This window comes from Acanthochromis polyacanthus, chromosome 5 (genome assembly GCF_021347895.1).
Source record: "Acanthochromis polyacanthus isolate Apoly-LR-REF ecotype Palm Island chromosome 5, KAUST_Apoly_ChrSc, whole genome shotgun sequence".
In the NCBI taxonomy this organism is placed as follows: Eukaryota; Metazoa; Chordata; class Actinopteri; family Pomacentridae; genus Acanthochromis; species Acanthochromis polyacanthus.
This window is the reverse complement of record NC_067117.1, coordinates 28828680-28836807: the sequence shown is the minus strand read 5'-3', so window position 1 is coordinate 28836807 and position 8128 is coordinate 28828680. Positions and strand designations below refer to the sequence as shown.

Below are 8128 nucleotides of genomic sequence, written 5' to 3'. Positions count from 1 at the left end.
ATTTCCAGGACTCTGCTGTTCTGTGATCCACATGATTGATAGGCATTGGAATAGCAATCATTTCTAAGGTAATAGTAGTAACAATAACAATATTAATAACTAGTAATAATCATTTACTGACAATTACATTTTTATTACATTTTCTAAAATCTTACAGTGAGTGAAATGTTTTTTTTGGTGCACTTCAAATTAAAAAGTCTCATGACTTGTTCCTTTCTTTACTCTAATGAGAATCTTTGCTGCATGAATTCTCCAAAATTCTGATGAGTGAAATAAAATATAAAATCCAGCAACTGATTTCTGTATTTTCATTGACTGTATCCGTGACATATTTGCTTTTCACACAGTTCTCCTGGAGCTTTATGGATTAAAAAGGGATTCAGATTTTGCAATATTAACTGATGACTATGGTTGTGGTCTGTATTGAAGGAGCAGAGCTAAATTCACTGTCTTGTCTTTGAACTGGGGGTTGGGTGGGGTATTTAAGGGCTGGCATGGTGGGTGGGGCACCAGTGATCTTTGAAGTGAGTGTAGCTTATCTGCCTTCAGTCCTCATTACAGGAGAGTTAAGAGGAGGGAGATAAAAGGCTTCCTTTCACAAGAAGAGACAAAGATACAGGAGGAGAGACCCTCCTTAAAGATGACAAGTGTGAGCAGAGGGCTCTGTGCGGTCTCTGTTGATTTGCATCCAGTGTGAAGCGTGACCTCTATAATCTGAGGAGTGAATAAAGAACTGTTCTGTGAACAAAATCCTTGTAAATATTTACGGCTTCATTTCCATTCGAATCACTTAAATGCTTTGTGAATGCTTGTTTCATGCCTCATTATAGCACAAGACTGCTGTTTGTTTGTTATTATAGCCTGCTCATTTTTCAGATTTTTACAGCCCATGCATAGGTTACATGCACTCACAAGATGAATTATAACTCTGGATAGCCTATTTTTGTTTCATCTTCTGTCCCTTTAATTTATCTTCAGGTCTCGGTCTCTCTAAATAGATGTTGCTGCTGATTAGAAAACTGGATGTGTGTTTATTTCAGCGGGAGTATGAAAAAACCACAAAGCTTGAGGGTCAAACTGTGACAGACTTGTAGGATGCATGTTTCCAGTTGACCAGAAGGGGTCTGCCAAGCATAAGTCATTCTCCAGTAGCTGGTGATGCATTCAGGGCTGCAGGAAATATAGCTGTTGCAGTGGAAGCCCACATCATATGTCACAGTACGGTTGTATTACATGTAATTGATTAATTATGTCACATATATTATCACATTGTAAAACTGAGAAATTATTTACGTCATTTCACCCCAGAATACCAATGATTTAATGATGCTATTCAAATTTTGATAATTTTTGTTACATAATTTTAATATTGCCAATGTCAATAATGTACAGTTTTCTCTCTGTCCTACAGTGGAATTAACATACCAATATGAACATTTCTCATTGGATGGTTGAATTCTAGATAACTGACAGTTTATTTTATCTAGGCTTGTAACCATACATTTGTAAACAAAAGTTTACATATACAGGTGGAATAACTGAAATACATGCATCAAAAACATACATACACTTAAACTGTCAGTTTTGGTGATGTGGAAAGCTTTTTGAATCAAATTTTCTTGGTGGCATCGCCTCTTAACTGATTGTGATTGATTACAGTTGACTACAGCTGCTAACTCCTCTGATAAGGGTGAATTATCTATCTATCTATCTATCTATCTATCTATCTATCTATCTATCTATCTATCTATCTATCTATCTATCTATCTATCTACAATGGCAAAGTTTAAATAACGATTAACTACAGGTGGTGACTCCTCTGAGCCAATTCAATTAGGACTCATTTGATAGATTAATTCGACTCAGCCACAAACACTAAGTCATCAGTTTTGGTGATGTAGAAAGTTGTGCAAATCAAATTTTCTTCGTCCTTCGATGAAGTGATTCTGATTGGCTACAGTTGGTGACTCCTCCGAACCAATTTAAATCGAACACAAACACCAAATTGTCCATTTTGGTATAAAGTTTTTTTTAGTTAGAAATTTTCTGAGTAGCATGACCCCTTACCTTTTCATGATTTCAATTGACTACAGCTGGTGACTTCACTGAGCCAATATACTACAAACACTACATGCTACTGTCCTTATTTTTTCATAAATGTAACGTGTGTGAACTATTGGATATGTTGAATAGATGATGAAAGTATCTATCTATCTATCTATCTATCTATCTATCTATCTATCTATCTATCTATCTATCTATCTATCTATCTATCTATCTGTCTGTCTGTCTGTCTGTCTCGTGAGTGATTACAGTTGACTACAGTTGGTGATTCTTCTGAGCCAATTGAAATATGACCTATTTGATACACGTTTTCCTTATTTTTCTTAAACGTAACATACGTGAGCTACTAGATATCTTCAAGTCACCCAAAGGATTGAACATGCAAGCAATTTTTTGTAAGAATGAGGAGCATGGCACAGTGTTGTCGCTGCCTGAGCTTGGTTTTAGGAAAAACGAGGAGCCCTTGAAGGCAGCACGGTATATCCCCTTTTGCCAAACCCCTTTTTACGCCTGTTGGAGAGCTGCACCAAACCGATCCCACCAGCACTTACCGGCTACATGTGGGGGGAGAAACCTGCAGAGTGAAACCAAGCAGAGGACGCAAACTAAACGCAGCGTTACTTTTCAGTGCACGGAGGAACTGCGCTGGTTTCTGCTTCTTCTTCTGTCCCCAAACGGAGCGGTTCATTGCGCGTAAACTAGTGAAAGTTGGGTTCCTGAGTGGAAATGTGGAAGTCTGGACAGTGAGGACTGGTGTTGTCTCCACGTCGAGGAATAACGTTACCTTCGCGGGGTGTACGAGCGCAGGTTGCGGATAAATTGGATAATTCAAAGGGAGAAAACTAGTAAAACTTTACCTTAACGAGGAGCGAAGCGGCGTCCTGAGGAGTTGGACCCAGTGTAAGGTGAGCGTATAAACACTATTGCAAATGTTTACTAACTTCTTCCCTCTAAATGTCCCAACTTCGACCTTGTGACCAGCGTTTGTTTAATTAAGTCGTAACGTTATTTACGACTATTTCACCATTAGTTTTCTTAACTCTCGCCTGCTTTGTTTTCATTCAGGTTTTCTGCTCTATTAATCACTAACTGTTCAGCAGTTCACGTCAATATTAGCTAGTTGAGCTAAAGCTAACTGTGCACTTCACTGGAGTCCAGTCATCCCATTTATCCAGTACACTGTAAAAATATTTTTCAAAAAACATTTTGGACTGATTTTTTTTTAAATGTAGTGTTTATTACAGATTTTCCATGTTTTATTGAATTACAGCTATTTATTTTGAATTCTGAATATTTTGTAAAGCTAAAATCTCTGCAAAATCAGTTTTTCTTCATTTATAGCAATCTGTGCAGTATCAGTTTTTAATCTACTTATAGGCAAATCTGTCCAATATTAGTACTTGTATGTCAGTATTTATGCTCATGAATGAATCTGTGCAATGCCACTGAGATGTGCAATATTGTTACTTTTTGGTTTGTTGTTTTATTTTTCTTCTGATGTTTTTTCCCATCTGCTTATAGTATGGCAAACACTCAAAGATCATTGATTTTTTTGAATAAATCATAAAAAACTGGTAAAAAGTGGAAATAATGTCCAAAAATTATATCTGTGCTACAACAGGTTTTTGTAATTTTTTAAACGTAAACTTCATGGCAACTTTATTGTCATTTAATTATTAAAGGGATAATCTCATGTTAAATGACCAAATTTTACGGCTACTTTTAATATAAATCATTGTATTGTATATGTTTATATGTTTTATAGAAATAATTATATACTGTGTCTATCTATTATATTTGGCACATTACTGCCAATTATTATATATATATTTTTAACAGTGTTACAATTGAAGCTTAAAGCCTCTGATTGTTGACAAATGAATAGTATTTTGTATGAGATGTGACCACTATTTAGTGAACTTTAAATAAGAAGTGAAACCACACCTCAGACACTGGTTAGCTTTTCGAAAGTTGCGATTTGATTGGGCTGGTCTACTTTCAGGCACAACTTCTCAGGAAGTTCAAACATTAGTTTACCCCTAGGTCATTTCTTCCATAGACGATGCTACTTTGACTCAAAGATGTCTTTACTTTGTTCTATTTCTTCATGCTGTCTCCCAACAAAAAGTAAAAAGAAAACATTAAAGTTTCCATTTATTCCCTCACTGAATTTTCCATTTCAGTGAATACTTCTTCCTGTCCATGCATAACAAAAACACAATTAGTCATCTTTTCCATCGATGTTCTGTTTGTGGAACTTCTTCCATTTATTACAATGTGAATTTGAAAATCCCATGTGAAGATTTTTTTGTTTGTTTTCACTTAAGTAAGACTTTTAACGTCCTATGTTGCAATCAATCATGGTTATGTTTTCAGTAAAACAAACAAAAGGCTGCCAACATATAATTTCAATCAGAAATCAACAATTACCAGGACAGTTTGTGCTGTGAAGTTCCACTACTGGAACTATTGTGCATGTTCTGACTTAAAGATCCACCTCTTTAGACCAGCCTTCTCTCTAACATCGCCATCTGATTCGTCATGTTGGCTAATATAACAAACCTTCATTGTTCTGTTTCCTACCTGCTCACAGAACTGTAATGATGCCCTCTAACTACTATTTGTCTTAGTTTTGTTGCATTCGGAATTTGGGTTGCCGTTGAAACTGTTTAATCCTGTAAACGTTTGCACCACCTCAGTTTCGACAGTAGAAAGCCGCCTAATTATACTCTTTAAACTTAAACGTCAGACCCAGGTGTATGTGTTATTATGCCAACACAATAACTTGTTTAATATTTCATTGTGTTTATCAGTACACACTTAGTTACAAGTGTCATGGCTGGCAGTCCAACAGAGGGACTGTGTGTGAGGGTGTGTGACCTTTGTGTTTTTGCGTCCCCTGGGTGGTGGGCTCCTTTCATAGTGTAGTGTCGTCTTAAACCGAGGCCATCTGCTCCTCTTGCTTCATAACAGAATTGATGGCTTAGGATAAGCCAGGAAATGAGATGGAGTATCTCCTCCCAATGATGATGAGGATGATTGCTCATTTATTTTAGATTGTGGGCAGCATTTGGTGAATTAGGCATTGTGCCTGTTGGTTCTTGAGCTCACTTACTTGATTGTCTGCCTTTTTGAACGGAAACTCTTAAAAATCCCCACTTTAGTGCCATTATAAAAATCAAACACATCTTAACACAGTTTGTTTGTGATGGTATTTTTCTACTTGTTTACAAATTTGCATAATATTAGCACTATATCAGGATTTCTACTCATAAATACCACCAATATATGCAATTTTCTTGTTTCCACATCCAGTGTAATTTGAACAACTTAAACCAATACTTGTGTATACTTTCAGTTTTCTGTTTTTCTGCTGACATTTCTAAAATGTTTGCACTTTCCCCTGTTGCTATAACCATGCGAATTTCCCCACTGTGGGATTAATTAAAGCTTATCATATAGTGTCTGTGTTGTGTTGGTATTCAAACTGTTTAAAAATATGTGCAGGGATAATGTTTGTAGTGCATTTTTGACAGCATTGTACAACCAGTGTAGCTGCACTAAATGGAAGGTCCTTTGAGCTTTGACACTATGGTTAATGTGCTGACGGAAACTCAAATTGTCCCTAGTACAGGTTCTAATATAATGAGAGACTGTAGCTACTGAAAATCGGATAAGTGTGGCGAGTACAAATTAATCTTTCCATTGCTTCCTCATGTTAAAGTTGCAGTTTGTTGTCAGATTATAGCTTTAGGAAGGATGTTTAAGAGGGGTCTGTTAGACTGAAAGGGAACACATGTTTTAATTGCCTCTAAAGTGAATGACTGTTCACCAGCAGAACTAGTAGCTGGCTGGTTATTTTTCCTTGTACCTGGATAAAGTCAGACACCAGCACCCAGTGTTGTCTGGATTTGTAAGTGGACCTTTGGCCCTGTGTATAAATACCGTCATTATGGTGCACACATTTGACCTTTAGAGGCTTGGCCTGTGGTGACCTTAGATGGAAAAAAAAGGGATTTTAAAAGGGCGGCAGATCAATATATATGTGATGTTTCAATCATTTTACTTTCAAAAAGGTGCCGGAAAAGAAGAATGAAGAATAATTAGCAATCAAACTGTACGGATTTTTGCATTTAACAGCTAGTATTTGCGACAACAGAGGTTGTTAAGTGTCTCTCCAATAAACAGGAGGCACCTCACAAATTCTGTCAAAGTCAAGGTGCCAAAGGTCAGAAGGTGAAGGGGGATGAGTGTCGACTGCTGTGCCTTGTGTGTGGCAGCTGGAACGGCTGTGCAGAGGCGTGAGGTGTCGAAACCTTTCACCATCACCCCGCTTCTAACCAAACAAATGTGTCAATGCAGGCTGCAGTCAACTGGTGTTATCATTTGAAGTGAAGGTAAATATTGTCTGATGGGATAAGATAGCGCTTTTGTCTGGCTTTGCGTCCGCGGTGACATTTATGCTCTCATTTCGGTAATGAACAGGTGGAGAGAAGTCAAGGACGGACTGAGGGCTTTGAAAAAACTGGCTGGTGGTGGCAGTAGATCATCAGCTCTGGTGTTGATTAAGTGTCTGTGAACGCTGCACCATCAGGGTGGAGCTTTGACACCGAAAGGTGTTAAAAAGGTTGTTAAAAGATGAGAGTAAAAGAGCACATGTTCACATAGTTTCTCACTGAAGTGTTGTATTTGGTTATGAAAAATAACAGAAAAAGTTTTCTAAACAATGTAGAAACAGATTGACAAGTTGATACTCAGGCTCTTTGGGGTGTACCTGTAGAACAGACCGACCTGCTTCAACCTTCTTCTTCTGTCTTGTCTTTATGGATTATCATGGGCCAGAAACCAACAGGTGAAGTTGCTTGAAAAGGTAAAAACTATGCTTGAAATTATGCATGCATCAAAGGTGGGGGTGATGGACGGATGTCATAGATAGATAGATAGATACTTTATTCATCAGCTTGGGGAAATTCATTGTATCCAGTAGCTCATACGTTACATTTAAGTAAAATAAGGAAAGTAATGTGTAGTATTTGTTTCTGAATCTAATTATTGTATCGAATGGGACCTCCTTCAAACATTATATGGATCCACCTTAAATTGAAAGTCCCACCAATTAACTGGTTTGGGTAAATATGTCAGAGGAGTCACCAGCTGTAGACAAATGCAATCATACACAAGAAGGTAAGGAAGAAATTTAGATCAATGCAGTTTTCTACCTCACCAATACTGAGAATTTAAATTGCTGTATGTATATTTTTGCCTGAACAAGTTTTGTCGTACTTCCAGAAGATAAATCTATGGAAGAACCCAAATGCGTGATTGTTTTTTTGTGACAGAGACGCATGGTTTTCAGTGGTTCTGATTCTGATAGGAATCACTACAAACTCAAAACTATCATTATATACAACGCCGTTAAAAGTGTGAGTAAACTCACAGCTGTATAGTTACACGCCCATATAAAGCAAACTGTCAGTTATCATTAATTCAACCAGATATCATATGTGTTAGGCAGACTCATCCATGGTTTATCAGTCTAATGAATGTATCAAATGGGCCTTATTTATATTGGCTCCATGGAGTCACCAGCTGTAGTCAATCATAGTCACTTTGATAAGTTAAGAGGCCATGCTACTAAGAAAATTTGCTTAACACAACTTTCCACGTCACAAAAACTGATCATTTAAAGTTGTGTGTAAATTTTTGACTCCTATTTCTCCATCATATAGCCCTTAGCTTAACCTTTTGCTTGGCACCACCTCACCATCAACGGTGTGCTTTCTTCAACTCGACCATAATGGGATGTTTAACTGTTCTTCTCCCAGCTGCACACATTGTTCCAAGTAAAGAAAACTACTAACAAGCACTTTAAAAACACTTGCAGAACACATACCTGCAGAGCTACACGGACTTGCTGCCACTGAAAGATACCGCTGCTCATAACGAACATTGATTTTGTTTACTTTGCGTGTGTCATTGTACAGCCTGCGTTGTCACAGTGTTTGGGTTGCACACAGATGTCTGCAGAATGGACAGATGATGACATGTATGTCACCTGGACACC

General features: G+C 37.5%; 1 protein-coding gene across 1 annotated transcript in view; it reads left to right on the top strand.

Moving 5' to 3' along the window:
• The first annotated feature begins 2556 nt into the window (after positions 1-2556).
• Positions 2557-8128, top strand: part of plxnb1b (plexin b1b) — a 143328-nt gene continuing 137756 nt past the window's right edge. The window contains exon 1 of the mRNA XM_022208187.2: positions 2557-2969. The gene's annotated coding sequence lies outside the window, so the exon portion shown is untranslated. The remainder of the gene's footprint in view (positions 2970-8128) is intronic.